General features: G+C 48.3%; 1 long non-coding RNA gene across 2 annotated transcripts in view; it reads right to left on the reverse strand.

The window, feature by feature from the left end:
* Nucleotides 1-9,013: 9,013 nt before the first annotated feature.
* Nucleotides 9,014-22,898, reverse strand: part of LOC137208615 (uncharacterized) — a 515,571-nt gene continuing 501,686 nt past the window's right edge. Inside the window, exon 6 of one of the 2 annotated variants that reach the window (XR_010935686.1) lies at nt 9,014-16,719. This is a non-coding gene — a long non-coding RNA (uncharacterized lncRNA). The remainder of the gene's footprint in view (nt 16,720-22,898) is intronic. The other variant, XR_010935687.1, reaches the window with a different exon arrangement.

The following is a 22,898-nucleotide window of genomic DNA, read 5'->3' on the forward strand; positions in this document are numbered from 1 at the left end:
CCGCTCATATTTAGAGAAACGTGCACTTTACAGCAAGAAGGCTGACTGCGGACGGCCTATGAGTCTTGAAGTCGAAAGAATCTGAAGAGCAGGTGGGACAAGGGACAAGGTGTGAGGCTCCCACGGGAGACCCAGGCAGGCGTCCAGACCTCAGCTGGGGAGCCGCCTGAGCCGGTCCAGTACCACTGCCCGCCCCCACTTTCCCGTCCGATGGAGCTGCCGACCTGGGGCAGGGTCTCCTTACCTCCTCACCGCGGGGCTTCCTGGCTTTCAGATGTCAAGTGAGCACGTTACGGTTTTCTTCTCCTAAAGAAAAAAACAATGATACTTAGATCTTATATGGAGCTTTTCATCTTCCAAACAGTTTCACACACAGAGCTGTAAAAATGAATGCAAACGTGTAAACGTAACACTGTTACGACGCCCAGGAATTATGAACGCGCCGTAAGTAAAATTACATTGTAGCGACGGGAGAAGCGTTACTTCTATGCCTAGAAAACCTTAGTTACAAATTAACTACAGAAAATATGACTCATCTATTTCAAGCCTGTATTTTAAAATAATAATCAGCTATGCATGAGTCCTCGTCTGACCTCCAAGAAGAAATTAACTGACTATGTCCTAGTGGCTTCAGGTGGGATCTGAGCTCCCTTCCCTTCTGTCTGCCTCAGCCCTGCACAGTCCCACCATCCTGTCCCATCTGTGAGGGACCATCAGGGTCCTTTTTCCTTCTTTATGAAAATGATAGTGTGCTCTCTGAATGGAGTAGGGGAAAAAAATCATTGTTTTGGCTGGAAATCCAATGTCTAATAGTTCAGAAAATTTTACATAGAATCTGCCTGCTGCATGCATAGCTTTAGTAATAATTTTCAGAGAGAAAACCTTGCCATTAAATACAGCACTTATCATCTAATGTAAACGGTCACAATCCAACGTTTTCCTTTGTGGGGTAGGTAGCGGGAAGAAAATGCTTAGAGGAAAGCAGCTAAAAGGGGCTTGTTTCAGCCCAGAAGTTTCGCTTAATAGACTTACCCAGCTCTAGTGGACATTCAAGTCTTCGGTGCTTCCCCTTGCAAGGGATGTATGTGCATTTTTGCAGAGATTATGTGGAGACAAAGCCCTAGCTTTACAGGGGTGGCACCAGTGCGGAGTGTTGCGCAGGATTCTCTCGTCAGTGTGGCATCACTGCCATCCATTCTAAATGGATACTTCTGCATTGCAAAAGGAGGCCAGGAGCTACATGCATTCCCCAAGTCCCTTCTCTGCACGGCCCTCGGTGAGAGTCATCAGAGAGACACATGTGCGTGAGATCTCCAGGACGGAGTAAAACGAGAAGAAGTTTACCCCGACAGTAGCTGTAGACAAGACAAGGGCACATGGGATATTCTTAGCAGCTCCAGTAGCTGAGATCCTTACACATACCCTGTGGTGTCCTGAAGCCTGAGACAGGGCTTCTAGAGGTTCTTTGAGGTTTGTAGAGGGCAGGGTGAATCCAAACTCTGTGCCAGGCCCTATGTGTCCCTGGGGACATGGAAATGAACTTGAGAAAGACTCTCTTCTCAGAAAGCTCAAGGCTAACATTTAGATAAACGAATAAACAAAAGTAAGTGAATTATCACGTGATGTGTACCACTGACGAGGTTTAAACCAGATGCTATGGAGCAAGGGATGCCCTGCAGGTGACGGCAGGTCTCCAAATGGTGGAGGTACCTAAGCCAGGGTGAAGCAGGGAGAAGAGTGAGGTATCACTCTGAGATTCCTCCTAGACAGGCATATGCCATACAACTCCCTCACTAAAAATTAATAAGACTAATGGAATATGTACAGAGTCTATATGCAGACAGCTACAAAGCTCTGATGAAGGAAATCAGAGAAGATCTAAATAAATGCACACACAGTCATTGTTTATGGACTAGAAGACTCAATACTGTTAAGATGACAATTCTTCCCCAATTGATCTATAGGTGAAACACAACCTCGCTCAGAAAACCTGCATGTTACTTGTGGGTATTGACAAACTGGCTCTGAAGTTTATATGATAAGTTAAAAGACCAAGACCAGTCAACACAATACTGAAGAAGAGCAGAACCAGACAGTATCTGACAAGAGAGTAATCAAGACAACATGGCATTGGTGAAAGAATAGAGGCTGATCAATGAAACAGAACAGGGAGCCCAGAAATAAACCCACACAAATATAGCCAACAGACCTTTGACAAGTGAGCAAAGGCAATTCAATACAGAAGGGATAACCTTTTCAACAAAATGTGCTGGAGCAACTGGACACCAAAAAATGAATCTAGACACAGACCCTATGATTTTTCTCAAAAATTAACTCAAATGTATGATAGACCTAAGTATAAAGGGCATTACTATAAAATACAGAATAAAACATTGAAGAAAATCTGTATGAACTTGGGTTTAGTGATGAGTCTGTAGCAAATAGCAAATACACGGTCTATGAAAGTAAAAAATTGATAAGTTAGACTTTATTAAAATTTAAAAAGTCTGTTCTTTAAAAGACACCATTAAGATAAAGAAGAGACAAGCCACAGACTGGGAGAAAATATTTGCTACCCAGATCTGATAAAGGACTGGTAGCCAAGATATACAAAGAACTCTAAAAACTAGACAATAAGAAAACAAACAACCCAAATATGGGCAAAAGATCTAAAGAGACAGCTCACCAGAGCAGATCCACAGATGGCAAATCAGCAAGTGCAAAGATGCTTAGCATCATTTCCCATCAGTGAATTACAAATTAAAACAGCAGTGAGGCACCACTAAAAACATCAGAATGGCTAAAATCCAAAACCGACAACAACAAATGCTGACAAGGCTGCAGAGCAACAGAAACTCATTCACTGCTGGTGGGAATGCGAAAGGGACAGTCACTTTGGAAGATAGTTCAGCAGTTTCTTACAATGCTAAATATAGTATTACTATACAATCATACTTCTAGGTATTTACCCAATTGATTTGAAAGCCTATGTACAAAAAAAGCCTGGATATGAATATTTATGGCAGCTTAACACATAACTGACAAACGCTGGAAGCTTCAAGATGTACTTCAATGGGTAAATGGATAAATGAACTATGGTATGTCCACACACTGGAATGTTGTTCAGAGATAAAATTTAACAACTTTTAAAAAGACCTGTAGGAACACTAAATGCCTATTGTTAAGTGTAAGGAGTCAGTATGTAAAGGCTACATACTGTATGTTTCTAATTATATGACATTCTGGAAAAGAAACTGATAGAGACAGAAAAAAAGAAGTCAGTGGTTTCTTGGGTATTGGGAAGGGGAAAATATTAGATAGATGAAACACGTGATTTTTAGGGCGATCAAAGTATTCCATCTGATAGCATAATAGTGATACTTGTCATCAGGCATTTGTCAAAACCCATACAGCTCAAAGAGTGGTCCTGAATGTATGCAAAATAAAAACATGATTTAGGGATCCCAGGAAGGAATACAGACCATGACAAGAGAATCTACCTATATTATGTATACAGGAAACAGCCTCACTGAGGGTGGGGATGTGCTGACATAGGTAACTTTGGAAATGAGCAGAGTCTGTAAGACAAGAGGCAAAGGAACTGCACGTGAGCACTGCACTCTAGCTGATAAGGTTGTGTCCCACATGGAAGCCATTGCAGTGCAGACACCGCTGCTCATGTGCAGTGGGACTGAACAAGTCAGTAAGTGAGCGGTGAGCAGTGGGGACTTGGCTTTTCTCTGTGAGGAAACTTTTAGGTAAGCGAGAGGAGGAGGCTAGAACAAGCTGTGACGTAACGGATTAGAGTGTCAGACACCAGTCAGAACACGTTTCATCTAATGTAGATGAAAGCATTTACATATATATATATACATATATATATAGCATTTACAAGTATGTGTGTATACCTAGGTTAGTAGACAGAACGTAAAGAACTTAGCACACATGTGGGTATACATTCAACTTTATAAATAACATATATATGGGCATATTATATATATATATAAGGGGCATATATATTAAATATTCAATACATCTTAAGTAGTTTTGTTCTCTTTGCATCAAAAAGAACAGGAAGCTTGAGTATAGTTTGATTTAGGACTCTGGCCCCTGGAGAAGTCAGTGTAACCAATGCGCCTCTTGGATATGTACCAGGAGCAGACCGTTTGCATGACGCTGAGGACAAAATGCACCCATCCCAGGATGCTGGAGCTGTGCTCTGGCCTGTGGGGCAAGAGTGTGGTTGCCCTCTGGGTTGGCTCACCGTTTCCTTGTTGCTATTCAGGGAGACCACTGAGTGCCTTGTTAAGGAAGGCGTGACTCTTTGTGTGTGTTTGGGGGTGGAGGGCGCATGGAAGAGTCTTCTGTACCATTTTGGGCCCAGAGTTTTGGACATTCTTTCTTCCACCGGAACATGACTGTTTTTAGTTTCTCTTCATTGTGATAAACCAGCTTCAGAAACTTGCCCTCAATTCAGCACCTGGGGAGGGATCGCTCTTGTTCTTTGTGATGCTCTTACAAGCCCCTCCCTCCGAGGACTTTCTGCCGCGTCCCTTGCTGGGTTCTGCATCCCCTGAGGACTCCGCCTCCTTCTCTCCCTCTCCCTCTCCCTCTCCCTCTCCCTCTCCCTCTCCCTCTCCCTCTCCCTCTCCCTCTCTCTCTCTCACCTTTTAGGAAAGTTCCTGTTGAATTCAGGTCATCCTTATAAAAGGAACCTCTGTTCCTAGTCAAGGACATATTATTTAATTACTAATTTGATCTCTGACTTTTCTATCCATTCATGAGTCGTTCATTGAGAGCCTCAAGTCTGCCAGGTCCTGGGCTAATGGGGACAGCTGGAGTGATCAGACTGGGCAAATGGTCAGGTGAGGGACACAGACATGTCCACCACCCACCGTATTTTAGGTTGGATAAAGTAAGTATGGTGTTCCAGTAGAAACAGCACGTCTAGGGAGGGTTAATTCCGCTGGGGAATCAAAGACAAAGGTTGGATTCAAAAAGCATTTCCCTGAGCCTGAGCCAAAGGAGCTGCTATCTTGACAATGAAACAGGAGAAAATGATGTTGAATATGGCAGAAATCCAGGAAGGCACAGATACGGCTACCACGTGGACGAAAAACGAAATAAATCATGACGTTTTGATGAAATGTCCCGATGGCTGAGAGATACGGTATTTTTATGGTGCTGCAGGAACACTGTAATTGATCAAAAAAGCCCTTTCTACGTGGAAAGCATTCAGGTCCATATTTGATCTGGACCATAAATCATGTTGATCTTGTCTCTCGTCTCACATGCCTGACTGGGCAAGAGGATTGAGAACGTTTTTGATGGATTTACTTACTTTTCTCGGGTCTCTAAAAGTACCCATGGGGATGGTGGCAGTGCCTGGGGTGGCCAGCTCCTGAGGTTCCTGGTTCAAGGTACTTGAGGTAGGAATGTGTGAGAAGCTCCCTGGGCTGTGGGCTCTCCCAGGAGCACGGGGGCCTGACTACGTAGTGACCCGCAGACCAGCGACAGGCCTGCCCCTTGGCCTTGGCTCCGTGTGGGCAGCTCAGGGCTCCCACAGAGCCCATTCGTGTAGCCTGCGCTCTCTTCCATGGGGACTGCAGTCCAATATCGACACGGACCATTGGGTGGATTTTTCTTCCACTAGAACAACCCATTTTATAGACCCAAAAGGTAGCACCGTGGTGTTACTTTGCTAGGACTTCTCTCTGGGTCATCATCCTAAGACCCCAGGGTTAGGAGCTGAAGGCAAATCCAGGCTTAGGAAATTTTTCCCTCCTTAATCCCATGGCTTCACAGGCCTCCTGCCCATCTCAGGAAGGGAGGGAGTATGCGACAAGGTTCAGTGACGAACGACTGCCCAGCTGTCAGTGTCCCCCCGAGTCCTATCTCCACAATGCAATCTCCACTGCTCAGGTCACCAAGACAGCCCAGCCTGGAACAGTGTTTACTGCTTAGCATTTCTGAAATGCTTTCTTCTGAAGAGTTCCTGGTGTTTGGATCTATATCACCAACTAATCTCTACCATTCTCAACGTGAGCCTTGAAGTCCTTCTTGTCACTCATGCCAACGTCCAGCTGCCATGTTCATGCAACTTATAACTACGTACCATCCTGGGAACTAGGGGTTGAGGGTAAATCACACAATATCTGTGCCTCCACCAACCTCACCCTCTGGTGGAGGAGGTGGACTCTGCTTTTATAAAAATATAGAATTAGATAAATGCATCCATCCCTTAAGTAAAAATGGGTGCACACCTTAGTTCTGAGAAAATCTGTAAGTAGACTAATCAGGAAGAGGGAACAATGGAAGAAAACTAAGCTGTGGGTGGGGAGGTGTGACTCAAGGAACAGGAAGAAAGATTTTACAGGAAGAAAGGGATTTGAAATAGGCTGTTTGGCGTCAAGAAAAAAATGAACACTTTGGTAGGTTTCTGATTAAAACACTTTGGCAGGTTTCTGATTAAAACACACAGATGAACTACGGCACAATCCGCTCCTACTCTTTTATTCCAGGCTATCTGGGAACTTGGAATAAAACGAGGCAATTCAGAGATGTTTGTGTTGCCTTCAGTGGGAGAGAAACACAGAGAGGCAAGAGTACAAGGAATTGCTCATCTCCCACAGCCCACGTCAGCTCTGCCGGAATGTCTGGAAACGTCCATGGAATTTTGTCTTTAGTGTTCAATTACTGTGACCCTCCAGGGTGCTGAGAGGTCCCCCTGTAATGTGCTTATTTGCAGCAGGAATGGGGGAACTGCCTGGGGAAGGAGTATCTCTGAATCAAGAGGAAACACCAAGCACAGGACCAGTCTACGTCTCCATCAGTTTTTCTCAGACCTCACTCTGTAACACCCACATGAGAGACTTCTTCATGAGGCCATCAGAGTCAGTGGGAAAAGGTGATCTCGCTTCAGAGTCCTAAGCTCAGATCTAGGGGACCCAAGTCTGAATCCTGTTGCTGCCGATTCCCAGGGAGCAATTTGAATGGAGTCTCGGGTGCCTGGGAAACAAAAGAACCAAAGAGCATAGTGATAGCTGCCCTGTAAGGCTCGATTATTTGCAAAGCTAAAGTAGCATATGATGAGCCATGGTTGTTGTGCCCACATGTTCATGGTCACCGTTCAAGGGAGTGGTTATAAGTGCTGTAAGGACAAGTTATAAGTGTTAGGGTAGGGCAGAAAACAAAGCAGACAGAATTCCTTCTCTCAAGGAGCTTACGTTCTAGTGAGGAGCAGAGCTGGACTGTACATGTGAATTAGTATATATACATATTTAGGGGGAAGAGCTGGGGCTAGTTACTCAGATAGTATCCAGCTCTATGTTCTTTCAACTCTGCCGGGCTGTCTGGACAACAATTTGGGGAAAAAATGACACAGGAAATAGGAAAAGTGGTAACAGCAGTCCCTGTACCAGAGCACTCACTACAGAGTTTCAAGGAAATCGGGGCTTTCCTTGTTAACTGCCAGAAGCTAGAACTGACCCCAAAGCATACAACAATATTAAACCTATAGGAACAGTAGAATGGATGTAAGTTCGGGCTTATAGAGCATCAGGACTTTGGAAACCAGAAAGTCTAATAGAAGCAGCAAAGCCCAAAACCATGCTAAAATATCTATAGTTAATGGGGAACCATGGAAGATTTTATGGCAGAGAGCAACAAATAAAAACTGAGTTTGCAGGCTTCCCTGGTGGCGCAGTGGTTGAGAGTCCGCCTGCCGATGCAGGAGACGCGGGTTCGTGCCCCGGTCCGGGAGGATCCCACAAGCCACGGAGCGGCTGGGCCCGTGAGCCATGGCCGCTGAGCCTGCGCGTCCGGAGCCTGTGCTCCGCAACGGGAGAGGCCACGACAGTGAGAGGCCCGCGTACCGCAAAAAAGAAAAAAAAAAAAAAAACAACTGAGTTTGCAAGAGCATCAGGGAACCTTTCTCCAGTGAGACAGCCACAAGTGGGGAAATTATGTTTCAAATAATTGCTTAAAGTCTCTGGGAATTGCCCTAAGGGCATACAGCAAATGGAGAAGCATTTATTCAAGGAAGTTTATTAAATTTCAAGCCCACATGGAAAATCCTCCAGGATAGAACATATACAAGAACATAAACAAGCCTCAAGAATTTGATGAGAAATGAAATCATACAAATATGTTTTCCAACTACAATGGAATAAAATTAGAAATAAATAACAGAAGGAATTTGGTAAATTTAGAAATGGGTGGGAATTAAGCCACATACTTCCAAATAACTAGTGGGTCAAAGAAGAAACCACAAGAGAAATTAGAAAACATTTTAAGATGAATAAGAATGAATACAAAGCAAGCCAGAACATATGCAGCTAAAGCGACGTTTATAGGGAATTCTACAGCTATAAGCCCCTATTTTAATAAAGAAAAAGATCTCAAGTTAGTCACCTAATCTGACCTGTTAAAAATAGAAGATGGGCTCAGAAAAACCTAATGCAAACAGAAGGGCAAACATAATAAAGATTAGAGTAGAAATAGAGAATTTTTAAATACAAAAGAATTTAAAAAACCAAAATTGATTCTTTGAAAAGATCAACAATATTGGAAAACTTTTTATTAGACTAAGAAAAAAAGAGACAACAAAATCATGAATGAAAGAGGGGACATAACTAGAGACCTTACAGAAATAAAAAAGATTATAAAAGACTATTATGAATAACTATGCCAGAATATTAGACAACTTAGATGAAGTGGAAGAACTCCTAGAAAGACACAAAATGCCAAAACTGAATAAAAAATAAATAGAAAATCTGAATAGATGCATAATAAAGAGAAAACTTCCCACAAAGAGAAGCCCAGGCCTATATGGCTTTACTGGTGAATTCTATCAAATATTTTAAGAATTAATATCCACTCTTCACAAACTCTTCTAAAATTAGAAGAGGAAGGACCACATTTTAACTCAATCTATGAAGGCTGTATTATTCTATACCAAAATCAAAGACTTTAAACAGTAAGAAAACTACCAACCAATATCTATTATGAATAATGGCTCAGAAGTCCTCAACGAAATAACAGCACACTGAACCCAGGAACACATAAAAGAATTATACACCATGACCAAGTGTGATTTATTTCATGAAAGTAAGGTCAGTTTAACATTTGAAAAATCATTTAATACAGTACACTAAACCAATGTAACGAAGAAGTAAAAACACATCATGATGTTAATAAACACAGGAAAAAGCATCTGACAAAATCCAATGAATTTTCATAATAAAACTCGCAAAACTAAGAATAGAAAGAAATTTCCACAACCTTACAAAGAAAATATATGGAAAACCCACAGCTAACCTCTTACTTAATGGTGAAAGAATGAATGTTTTTCTCCAAAAATCAGGAACAAGACAAGGATATCAGCTCTCACCGATTCTATTCAACATTGTACCAGAAGTTCTAACCAGGGAAATTATAGAAGAAAATGAAATTAAAGCAATTCATATTAAAAGGGAAGAATTAAAGCTATTTCCAGTTGTAGGTGACATAATGGTATATTTAGAAAATCCTAAGAAAGCCACTGAAACACTTAAAGAACTATCAAAAGAGTTCAGCAAGGTGTAGATACAAGATCAGTTTAAAAAAAAAGTGGTATTTATATTGCCTAGCAATGAAAAATCCAAAATTGAAATTAATTAAGAAAACAACTCTATTTACAATATCATCCAAAAAAGGAAAATACTTAAGAATAAATCTAGCCAGAAGTGAAAGACCTGTACTGAAAATATAAAACATTTCTGAAAGAAATTAGAGTTATGTAAGTGGAAAGCTATCCTATGTCCATGGATTGGAAGACTTTAAGATGATTAAGATGGCATAAATACACTACCATGTGTAAAATAGATAGCTAGTGGGAACCTGCTGTATAGCACAGGGAGCTCAGTCCAGTGCACTCTGAGGACCTAGATGGGTGGGATTGGGGGAGGGGAGGGAGGTCCAAGATGGAGGGGATATATGTTTACATATAGCTGATTCACTTCACTGTACAGCAGAAACTAACACAACATTATACAGCAATTATACTCCAATAAAAATGAATGAATGAATTGTTTTTTAAAAGATGGCAATATTCCCCAAAGCCATCTACAGATTCAGTGCAATCTCTACCAAAATCCCAATGGCCTCTTCTTGGGATGGTGAAATGGTCTAAAATTAGATGACTATAATAGTTGCATGACACTGTGAATATATGAACAACACCTCTAATTGTATACTATAGATTGGTGAATCGTATGCTATGGAATTCTATCTCAACAAAATTGTAAAAAATAATGAGTTCGTAAATAGTATATTGGTCACATAAGATGGAAGAGATTCTGAGGAGGAGAAGATATCTTTAATTAAGAAATAACCAAGAGAGATATTTATTCAATATTATATCTGAGCTAGATCCTGGCTGACCAGTGGAAGATAACAACCAACTATAATTAACTTTTTTATAACTTACTGGAATGGCCATGATAAGCCAGGTAAAAGGGGAAGAGAACAGAACTTGGGGGCACCCATGGGAATGGAAAGGGAAGTATGGGTGGGAGAGAAGGGTAATATCTTAGGGCTGATGGGAAGACAGATGAGCTCAAACACAGCTTCAGGGCAGAACCAATCTCTCCACTGTCGATTCTGTGGGATAAATTAGCTTATTGATTACTTGGTAATCTGTGTCTACTTTAAAAGTTTACATATATATGGAATAAAAAAGAAGTTGGTGTCAGTTTCCTATGAAGTTAACATACCATTTCACGTGACCCAGAATCCCACTTGCAGGTAATTGCCCAAGAGATATAAAAATACATGATCACTCAAACTTTGTATATGAATATTTACAGTGGCTTTATGTATAATCTACCAAAAAATTTGGGTTGGGAAACAACCCAAATGTTCTTCAGCAGAGGAATGGATAAACACGCCGGAACTCATCCCTACAATGGAATATGACATATCAATAAAAAAAATGAACTTTTGATACACACAACAACAATGATGACTCTCAAACACGTTTTGCAAAGTGAAAGAGGCCAGACTCAAAGGTTATAGACCGTCTGATTCCATTTATGTGACATTCTGGAGAGGGGGCGATATGAGCACAGGAATCGGTCATTTCCAGGGTCATGGGAGAGAGAAGAGGTGACCACAGATCGGAAGCAGGAGGGATTTGGGGGGATGAATCTTTTCTGACCGTGGAGGTGGTTATGACTCCACATGTGGAAATTCTCAGAGAATGTTCGCTAAAGAGTGAACTTTACTGTGTGTAAAGCCTACTTCAGTAAACCTAATTAAACAAGAGACAAGAAAAGAAATGCAACATAGCCCCCTAGAATACTGCTCTTTTCATCCATCTGATCGGCAAAATTAAAAAAGACTTAACACAGAAGAAAAAAGCAAAAAGTTGATATGGAAGTAGCAGAGTGCTGGCTGCATTTCTTAGGGTTAGACTTTCCGGAAAATGCATTTCCTGAAATAATATGTAGTGAACTGCTCAGTGGGTGTTGAACAATAAGGGGCCCTGGGCTCCATCGAGGACTAAGGAGTCATGACAGGCTGCAGAGGCAGACCCAGAAGGTATGATAGGAAAGGCCAAATCCTGGGCTTCACAAGCAGACCCCAGGGCACCTTTGTCATGGAAATCAAACCTGAAAATATCGTCCCTCTTTTTTTTCTTTGAATTTTATTTAATTTTTTATACAGCAGGTTCTTATTAGTTATCTACTTTATACACATCAGGGTATACACGTCAATCCCAATCTCCCAGTTCATCCCACCACCACCACCCCTGTCACTTTCCCCCTTGGTGTCCATACGTTTGTTCTCTACAACTGTGTCTCTATTTCTGCCCTGCAAACCGGTTCATCTGTACCATTGTTCTAGGTTCCACATATATGCGTTAATATACGATATTTGTTTTTCTCTTTCTGACTCTCTTTAAAATGCACGGCTGCACACTTTCCGATGCATAGCTGTGGGCTGGGTCTTGGGCTGTGTCCTCAGAGCTCAGCACCTCCCCAGGTAGTAGGGGAGGGATGGAACCGACTTTGGTTCAGAGCCGACCCGGTCACTGTGCTAGCAGCTTCGTGCATATTATTTCAGCCAAAAAAACCAGTGAGGACGGTCACATTGTTATGTTAACATGATATAAGTGGGAAAACTGACACCCAACGACATGCAATAACTTGCCCCAAGTCCTACACTGAATAGAAGGGGGGATGGGACGGGGTTGGGTCTGTCTGTGCTGAAATCCATGGTCCTTCCCCCTCACTCCCCACCCCCCCCTGTGAAGAAGCAGGAGGGTAATCTCTCAAGGCCCACGCCCTGCACTGCATGAGTTCACCTGTCACCCTGGGTCACGGCCGAACCCCAAGGAGAGGCTCGTGGGTTGAAGAAAGCGCTCTTGGCCAGTCCCCGCGTGAGGAAGGACGCGACTTTGGGCCTTAAAAACCCAACACGGGAGGCTTTTATGCTCTGCCTCTCCTCATATCACGTGCAGTTATTTGCCCAGAAAGTGATGCTGAGAGACCCTTTATAACCCTCTGTGACGACGAGCCTGCGGCTCCCTCCGTGGATTCCTGAGGCTCTGCGTGTCTGCAGCCTTCACAGCGGCTGGTCACGGTCTTCTTTGCAACGGCTCTTCTGTTTCTAGCTGGGTTGTTAATGACCTCTTACGGTGTAGCCTCGCTTCCCCAAATCTTTCCTCCCAACCAGACTGAGAGTCCCTGACCTCAGGGCTCCGCCTCTGACACCCCACACCCTCCTGTGACTGATTGAAGGTGTCTCCCCGACGGTGCTCAGTGGGCCTTCCAGAGAAAAGCCAGTTGTCCGTGAGCCTAAACCCCCAGACAGGTGAGTCTGGAGAGGGTCGAGGTCGGAACGGGCAGCTTCTGCGGCAGGAACAACCAGTCCTCAAATCTTGGGACTCCTGACAATGAAGGTTCACCTCTCCCTCACTCTGTGTCCATCACAGCCCGCCGGGGACACTGCTCTGTGACCCTGAGGTTCAGGAAGCTTAGCCAGTGAGCAGGGCCATCCAGGCAGCACGTGCAAAGGCCAGTCCTGAGTGGCTGGGAGGGGTGACCGCTGAGAACGGAGCCTGGGGCAGGAGGCAGGGCCAGATCACTGGGGCGTGAGCACAGAGGCAATTGTCAGTGTAACGAATGTGGAATTGATCCTGAAACTTGGAGCCTGTGCGAAGTACAAGCACAGAAATCAGCTCAAGGTGTGGCCTTCACGCGACTCTTCTATATAGATTCACAGGGAGGAGCTGGCCGTGTGGGCCCGGGACTTCACTACCCTCTCCACTTCTCTCTGGGTGTCTCCCAGGGACACATTCTGTTTTCACTGCGATCCCTTCCAGCTCTGACTTCCCATGGTTGCAGACTCTACTCATACTTACCACCATACCTTCCACACACACACGCACACATGCACGCATACAGGCACACACGCATATACACACACGTTGTTCTGATTTAACCTTGTCTGTCTATAGCATGAGCTGGATTTCATCTTGGCTAAGGAGGACCCCTGGCCTGAGGGGTCGCGGGTGGGCAGAAGTGGCACCCCTGCATCTCCATGCATGCCCTCCATGTTTTGGGGGCACCTGGCAAGACTGGTGCAGAATGACACTTGCTGGCCCCCTGAGCGAGACCATAACTGAAGCTATCCTGAAGCGCTGCTAGCTTTGTTGTACAGGGGTCTTCAGGTCCTTCACTAAGGACCCCTGGGAGGAGGCTTGTGTAGGCCTCAGCCCTGAGCTCAGAAACTAACGTCTGCCCCACGGTTCAGGTGACCACAGCCCCTGCTCCAGGTGGCACTGGCCTGGTGAGACAGGGCCACACACGAAAGAGAAGGGGCGTAGCAGACGGGAAAGCGAATCGGCACGCCACACCCAGAGGGAAGAGCTGAGCTCCAGAGTCCCAGGATAGTTCCTCTTGACCAACCAAAGCACCGGCCTTCCTGCGGCTCTGGGCCTGGGGGGTGGAGCTGCCTCGGAGCAAGGGTCATGATGACTCTGAGAGGGGGGGGTCCTCAGGGAAAGGCTCAGAGAGGAAAAGGTTCACATACACCCTTTCATCCAGGGATGACAGATTTAGCTCCAGAGCAGGAAAAGGAGCAAAGCCTGCAGGCACAACAGTCTGCACCGTTCTCCGGACACCTGAGCCACCCAGCCTCTGTCTCTGACTCTTATCTCCACATACGGGGAGGTAAAGTCCCCGGCGATGAGGGAGTTGCAATGGCCAGGCACCCACACGGGTTTGTCCTTCTCCGGAAGCCAGGTAAGTAGGCTCAGCCTCCCTCGAAGGGGATGCACCCTAAGGGCACAGGAGGATCAGGGCCCGTGGCCGTTAGTTATCCCCCGTGTGTATCTTCCGCTGAGCTTCAGTTTCCCATGTAGAGGGAACCTCAGGGTCAGGACCCCGGGGGGAGGGTGACAGAGCCAGACATGCGGTGTGGTGGGCAGCATGGGTGGCTTCTGGGGTGAGTCTGCAGCCAGCGCACCTCAACAGGGGTGAGGGGAGCAGAGCAGTGGTAGCTAGTGTGGGGAGGAGACTGAGGACAGGGGGCGGGGCAGAAGCTCCAGGCCAGGCTGAGAAGTGGCTCCAGCTGGGAAGCAGGCACTGTTGGATTAGGACACTAAGAGGGGACGCTCTTTCTGACCACCCGCTGCCCCCTCCCATCCTCGCTGCAGCTCCGTCCTCCCAAGGCACCTGCAGGCAAACAGATTCTACTGTGCTTGGGCCTCTGCAGATGAGCAAGTGTGTGGGAGAGACTCTGCTGGGGACAGAACAGGCCCTGGGATAACACTCCATGGAACAAAGGGGTCCCCCAGACCGTGAGCCCGGGAGCTGCAGCCCAGCATGGCCAGAATGGAGAGGAATGGCCTGCAAGTGGCCCCTGACAGTCAAGGAGCCTAAGGTCCAAAGGCTGGGTATCTGCTCTGGGTCTGGAGCCGGAAGAGAGGGAGCGCCAGTCCTGCCCGGGATATTCTTCTGTCCCCAGTTTTAACGTTTCACTTTGAGGCTCAGAAAAGGGCTAATAAAACTCCTCTGGCTTCAGGCTGAAATACTAGAAGTAGTCTGGAAGGACTTAGCAACATCAGAGCAAGAGATACAACCTAAGCCTGGCTTAAAAGGCTGTGAAAATCTGGGGGCAGAGCTATTGAGCTGAAATGCTCTGTCCGCAGGCATGGAGCTGACTTCTTATCTCCCAGGCTCAGAAGCAGGACCCCCGTCCTGGGAGCTGGGCCGCGGGGGCTCACCGACCCCACCAGAGTCCCCGTGATGTCACAGCATTTCTCTGAGGTCTCCCGGGTCCCTCCCCACAGAGGAGTGTGGATGTGTCCACTGGGGCCTGGGGTATGGAGGGTCTTCCTGCCCCTGAAACACGAGTTCCATGGGGGACAGTCACCCCATCCGACACCCTCTCAGCTCTGCCATGCAGCAGGGGCTTGGCCTTCAGGAGCCCAACGGAATCAGCTAGTGGAGGATAGTAATATGGTAACGACCATTACTTACATAAGACAATGAAGTTTTATCAGGTCATTGTGCTTTGTGAAATGTCATTTTTAAAGTTTCTTCGATATACAAATATCCTCCCCACTTAGCTGCTTGAAAGATTGGAGAAGGGTTTGTCTTAACTAACTGATATGAGCTGATTTGCAACAGAGCGGCATCAGTGTACTGTTCGAAAGACAGTCATGTGAGCAGTAAAATGAGACTCGGCCAACTTCGTGCTTTCTGGCTGGTTGTATCTCGGGACTTCATGTGTGAATAGCTGACCCCCTTGTTCACAAATCTCCCAACTCCTGTTATAGATGGGCTCACTTTGGCTCGTGGTGTGTTCAGGACTTTCAAAGCCCGTTAGAAAACAGTTACCGAAAGTGACACCTACTTTCTACTTCTGATTCAGGTGAGGTCAGGGAAAGTACTAGAAAGCCTCACAGGGAACAGACCCCCAAAAGATGTAACTTGAACAGTAAGATTACGAAAATGGGACCACAGGGGTGAGATGAATGTCTGAACTGTGGGCCACTGATTCTTACTTCCCCCTGGGTCGGGGACTTCAAGCAAGGTCATGTTCAATAAGTGAGATGCTGTTAAGTGTCACACATGTCACAGATTTGAGATTTTACAATGGAAAGCCATTTAGTCCATCCCAAGCTGCCTCCCATAACCATAAAGCCGCTGTCCTTCATGCATCATCATTTTATAGTATGTTTTCATAATTTTTGCCAATGTAGAGAAACGGCAAAGTACTGAAAATGCCCCTTTTTAACGACATTTACGTGTCCTCCTTTTATGCAAAGCTTGCATGCCTTAGGGAAAAGCTGCAGAATTCCCACCGAGGTTAGCAGCTTATCAGTCGGTGCTCACTGGGGCATGTCTTTCCTAGAGCCTGTGCACAGACCTGGCCAGCTCTCGGGTCAGCGGCAGCCCCTGGGGCGCCCTTGTGAAACTCTCTTGGCATTTGCTCAGGGGACAGCGACGGTCCCTTCTTGCATTTCCTTAGGAAGCATCTCAGCTTTTGGAAGACAGCCCAGGCTTTCAGGGGATCCACAGTCGTAAAGGACACACCACTTCCTGAGTTCTGTCTGATCTGCTGTTTCCACCTGAGTCATTCCAGAGGCAGATGGGTGGTTCCCAATTAATTGATGATTATGCACTTCACACTGAGGACGTCCTTCAGGCCACATCTGTATGCTTCTCCCTGAAATAAAACATTTAAGGAGCCTGAAGAAACAGAACGAAACAGGAAAGAGGAACACTCCCAGCAGCCCCTCCAGACGGCACAGCCCACGGATCTCCTGGCTTTACTGTACCCTCCCCAGTCGGAGGGAAGCCAAGCCATCCCAGGCAGCAGGCTGAGACCACAACACCAGCCCAGGGAGGGGACAGTCCCACTTGCATGGCTCCCAAGGAAAGCAAGCTTAGCCTCACCCTTAAAGACACTCATGCACTGGTTGTAAAATAGACAGTTGGGACCATCTGGCGTGCAGCGTGGCCGCAAGATTCCCCTCCAAAGGGCTCTGCTAGCGCTCAGACGTCAGTAACCAGGATGATAGGGGCCAATCAGACAGATAAATCTGGATGGAAGTTGTTAATCGTGTGGCATCATGAGCAGGACCTGTTCCAGCTCAAGAAAACTGCGGAGGGACCAAGACATTGCTTATCAACCCAGCCTGCAACGTAATTTAGTTTTACTTGATAAAATCACAGCATTGTAGGAGAATTCTTCACGAAATTAATTCTATTTGGGGGTCACAGCGAAACGAAGCATATTTCCAGAAAAGACAAAATCAATTATCCTTTCCAAACTGCTGTTTGTTTTCAAGTTTGTGCAAGTGTAAAGGCCTCGAGGAAGAGAATTCCACGGGAGTCTCACTTGGGGGGCAGCTCCTTCTAAGCTTGTGTTTGCAGACAACCAAGATACTGACTTGCCTTCTGAACATGCTGGAATAGCATTTGTCTTTAATTCATCAACTCGAGGTTGAGCCCTGCAGGGCGTTTGCTGGCCTCTGGGGGGCAGGATGAGCATGCTTCCAACCTGGGGTCCTGGGGGAGATGAGGGACCAGCCAACCCTCAGGGTGGGCCTCAACGTGATGGCGGTGCCACAGAGACAACGCACGCACGGCTCTGTGTCCCCCGACCCTAACCCACAGCCATGTCTCTCAGAGTCCTGGCTTCTGCACTGTCCCACTGTCTGTCTCCTGACCCAGACACCTCTCCTCCCTCTCATGCCCTGGTGCCCTTCACCCCTGCCTGCCCGGCGGCCCCTGCTGCCATCCCCTCACACGCAAGGGGCTCAGCCTTCTGCTCCAGGCACCGAAAGCCACACGATGAATCCCCCCAGGCAGGTCTTCCAAAGACTCCGTGCTGGCTTTGGGCCACACTGCTCTGCCCACACCTTCGGTCCTCACCCTGTTGCCCGTGGAACACAGCAGCAGGGTTTCCATGGCAATTTCTGGGTCATTCCGGCCTGCACCTCCAGCATCGGGCACCTAGATACCTAGCAGGTCAACACAGCGCTTGTACATCCTTACCAAAACAGCAAAGGCAGGGACTCAGGCCATAGCTGTGTGGTACTGGGTCAACAAAGCCCTTTGCTTGAAGCGTCACCTTTTAGCAATGCCTTGGGCATGTCAGTGCTCCCCAGCTCAGGGATGGCCCTCAGTGCCTCTGCTCACTCTAAGGGTCACCACCCTTTCCTGGCAGGGATGAACCAACCGGCTGCATAGGCACCAGCCCCGTTTGCAGGGTCGCTGAGCCCAGAAGAAAATGTAAGAGTCCCGTCCACGGATTCTGACAACTGGCCACTGACTATTTTCCTAAAGTCAGAGCAGCTTTTCCCCAAAGGAATCAACTTTCCAGAAAAGCTAAGAATGGAAAGTTGGGAAAGAGTGAGTAAATACAAGCTGGGTGTCAACCTGCAGGCCCTTAGAGTTCACCATCTGCCCAAAGGGGGGCACGGCTGGGTGAGCTCTTCTAAGATGCGGACCCTGACGTCCTCCTATGGGCTCCATCCCAAGACTAAAAGCCTGGACCATATTAACTTATCATGACGTAGCATCCCTGTAATCCTGGATCATTTACAAAGCCTGGCCCCGCCTGTGGTATCCTAACCAGAGCCCAGCACGTAGAGGTCTTTGAACAGCTTGCTGTCTGAAGCAGTGGGTCAGCGGCCAGAGCCCTGCAGCTCCATGTGTCTGCAATCCCTCAGAAGCAGCGGCCCTGGGAGCTTCACCGGACCCCACCCAGACCCACTGAGGCAAAATCCGCGTCTTATCGGGACCCGCGGGCACCGTAAATTAGAGAAGCGCCGAAGCAGAGCCGCTTCTCAGCCTTGACTGCACGTCACCAGACAGTGTCTGAAGTGCTGAAGCCCCGTCTAGCCAGGACATCCCGATGGGACAGGTAGGGCACAGCCTGGTGTGGCCAGAAGCTGTGATTCTGCTGGGCCTCCAAGCGGGGGTATCACTGCAGAAGCATGTATCTGAATCGCCCACCTGAAACCTGGTGAAATGAGAATTTACAGGCGTGGGTGGTCGGTGGTCCTTAGAACACACTTTGAGGAACATGGTCTGTTGGGTGAGTGAAGATGTGCGAAAATCATCAGATGGTTCTTTGTTCCTTTAACTATTCTCAGCTCACTCCTGAGCCGCCATTGTAGCCAATGGCAGGAAGGAAGAGAAACAGAATAATCAATTATGATGCTTCCAATAGTGAAGAATGTGTCTGAGATTGATTCTGCTTCTTTAGAGCTGATTCCTCACCATCCAGGGCTGCTCCCAGGCGTGGGGTCACGGTGGGGAGGTTGCTCCCAGGCACGGGGGTCATGGTAGGAGTTCACTCCCAGGCACACGGGTCATGGTAGGAGTTCACTCCCAGGCACACGGGTCATGGTAGGAGTTCATCCCAGGCACGCGGGTCATGGTAGGCGTTCACTCCCAGGCACGCGGGTCATGGTAGGCGTTCGCTCCCAGGCACGCGGGTCATGGTAGGCGTTCGCTCCCCGGCACAGGGTCCAGCTGGGGCTTCTGTGTTCCTCCTGAGCACCAGGGCAGGGCTGGTTTATGTCCGCTCAGGCCTCACCACCCGTTCAGGCTGTGCTCTCGTCTCTCCTGGGTCAGGGTGTTTCCTATTTGCAGCTCTACTGGCACAGTGGGCAGGTCTCAGCAGCGCCTCTTCCCCCAGACTCGCCCCGTGTGTCCTCGCCAGCGCATTATCCGGCAGCCTCTCCTCCCGCTGCCTGGGGCCGCCAGCTCCCAACTCTTTGCACCTTTGCCAGGCGAGGGCCGAGAAGCAGAGAGCACAAGGCCCTTGTGCTACGGGCATAGGAAATACGCAGTCGGCCCTCGACCAGCTCAGCCCTTTCTAAACCGGCCTCTGCTGTGCCTTCCTGGCCCAGGGACTTCTCCGAAGGGCTCCTGGTGTCCCAGGCCAGACCCTGAGAAGGGAGGCGCAGCCCAGGCCCACCCGCTGTGCCACCTCCTGCTGCCTCACCACCTCTGGGAATCTGAACATGGAGAAGAAGCCCAGCCTCCAGCCTCCAGCCTCCTCCCTCACCTTCCTCCCTCTCCTCCAGCCTCCACTGCCTGTGGGAAAGGAGGTTATTCCCCAGGCCGAGGCGCTAAACCCTGGCCATACGTTAAAATTAGCTGAAGAGGTTTTTAAACTACCAGGCATCCTGGCCTCACCCTAGAGATAGATTTAATTGACCGGGAGAAAGGTGGGTGGGGTGATTTAAAGCCTGGTTGACATTTTGACGCGCAGCCAGCGTTGAGAAGCAGCTTAAGTCCTGCCTTGAGGTCCTTTTCCTCTTTTTTCCAGCAAACCTCTGTGCCCTGGGGCTCCCGGGCGGGCTTGCCTTTTGATGGGAACTGGAGTTGTCTGGAATCGGAAATCCTTTGCGAAGCCTCACTCCTGACAACTATCCCTGAAAATTGTTTTAGGCACCTAGAAACAGCTTTGTCTGCAGGTGTCTACCTTTTACTCTGAATGAGGAACCCTATTGGTCCCCTGGTGGCACCCCAGAATTTATTACTTAAAGGGAATGAAAATTCACCGTTTTGGGGAGGCTCTCAAGAAGGAGTAGATCAGAGACAGAACTGAGTGCATCTGTCACTCGCTCTGCTCACCGCATGACAGGCCAGTGAATCGGGAGGCGCGGCGCCGAGACAAGGAGTACGACTTTATTCGGAAAGCGGCAGACAGGCAGACGGAGAAGATGGCAGACTAGTGTCTCTGAAAAACCATCTTATGAGATTTGGATGCCAGTTTCTTTTATAGCACAGAGGGGGGAGAAGATGAGGAAGTAAGGGAAAAAGGCCATAAGATTTGCAAATGTCCCCTGGAACGGCCAGCCTCGGGGAGGGGGTGTGTTAACTTCTTCTTTCTTGTAGCCATCCGCAGGTGGACAGGGTCCGGAGGTACCAAGGCACTTGGGCTTAACATTCAGGCAGAGGGGCGGGGTTCCCTGAGGCAGGCCATTATGTATGATTATAATAACAAAGGCAACGAAAAGCAAAGGTTAAAGTTAAAGAAACAGATCCAACATGGGATCAGACTTGGCTCTTCCCTGTTACACATCCACGTTCAGTTTGGGGAGGCCCTGAAGAATCCCCATGGGTGAGGGCGGGGGAGCAGCGTGGGGACCGCCTGTCGTGTGGGCGCCACTCTGGTCCTGGGGGCAGCAGTGGACGAGACTGGGGCTGGTCCAGCTAAGGGAAGCCCTAGGCAGTACTGTGTGAATAGGAGGCTCACTGCCGGCAGAGTAAGTGCAGCGAAGACGCTGATGAGAAGCTTGTGTGTCTGCAGGGGCTGGAGGGGCTCTGCTAGGCTGGGGTAAGGAAGACCCCTTCGAGTGGATGGTACACATTCATCCCCCCTCACTGGCCGGGACCCCTGCCGACTCCCCCCACCCCGGGGACTCCCTTGCCCCACCCCGACTACCGACTGGGGCCCCCTGGCTGACCTGAACTTCTTTTTTTTTGCGGTACGCGGGCCTCTCACTTGCTGCGGCCTCTCCCGTTGTGGAGCACAGGCTCCGGACGCGCAGGCTCAGCGGCCATGGCTCACGGGCCCAGCCGCTCCGCAGCATGTGGGATCCTCCCGGACCGGGGCACGAACCCGTGTCCCCTGCATCGGCAGGCGGACTCTCAACCACTGCGCCACCAGGGAAGCCCTGATCTGAACTTCTCATTTGACTGGACCGTCACTGACCGGCACCCCGTCGTTGGCTGGGACCCCCGGCTGATTGGTCAGTGCCCCAAAAAAGAACAGAGAGCAAGGGTGTGCAGGCTTATCTCCAGCCCTCCTTCCTGCCAGCTGTTGGTCCAGGCACGTCGGGAAGAGGCCGCCTCCACTAGCCAGCGTGGCTGGGCTCTGCCGCATCTGTGCACGGGGCCCAGCTCCTCCAGGTGGTGGGCAAGAAAGGTGTCCCATCTAGAGCTTGTCACAGGGTCTGTCTGCTGCTTTGGACACGGCCCCCTAGGAGTCCAGCTGAGCCTTGAGACTTCTCTGGGTCTTTCTCAGCCTGCAGGGTGGGCGGGCTGACCTTCGTGGACCTGTGGACCTCACCTCGGCTGCAGAAAGCCTGTTCCGCTGGCCTCCGCGTGCTGGCTTATGTGCCGGGGCCCTCGCCCTTTAGACTTCCCGCCGGCCTTCTGTCCCCATCTGTGGGTCAGCAGCCAGCTTGAGTCTCTCCCGACCCCAGCTCTGACCCTGGTGGGACTCCAGAGCAAGTCCAGGTGACCCTCCCCAGCCCGGGAAGGACCACCACCCCCAGAGCTTGGGGTGGAGGGATGCAGAGAAGGTGGGAGTGTGGGACTCGAGGGACATTGTTCCAGCTAATGATTAAGAACTCTCCAGACAATAGGGGCTTCTTAGACAATGGATGAATTTCCAGGATGTCCGGCCCCCTTCCGAGAAGGAGGGAGATAACAAAATGTAAAAAAGGTGTCTGTCAAAGACCAATCAGGCAGCTGGGGAGAAGGAGGGAGATAACAAAATGTAAAAAAGGTGTCTGTCAAAGACCAATCAGGCAGCTGGGGACAAGTTCCCTCTCTGGTCCGAGCCTAAGCCGGGACCAATCAGCAGGAGAACACAACCAAATCTATAATTTACATACGGGGAAGTGGGAACCTATAAAACTGACATATTCGCGCCCAAAAGGGTTCCTTCTTCGACCTCCTGCGTGAGGACCAAGGAACCCCGGTGCACCGGCCTTCAATAAACCTCTTGCGTTTTGCATCGACTTCCGACTCTTGTTGTTTCCTGGGCGAGTCGAAACTCCTAGGAGACCGCGCAGGTCTAACAGGAGAACCTCGCTCTTCTCCTGAGGGTGACAGAAAAAGGCCAAATAAAAATTGTGTCTTTCTCAAAGCCCC

This window comes from Pseudorca crassidens, chromosome 16 (genome assembly GCF_039906515.1).
Source record: "Pseudorca crassidens isolate mPseCra1 chromosome 16, mPseCra1.hap1, whole genome shotgun sequence".
NCBI lineage: Eukaryota > Metazoa > Chordata > Mammalia > Artiodactyla > Delphinidae > Pseudorca > Pseudorca crassidens.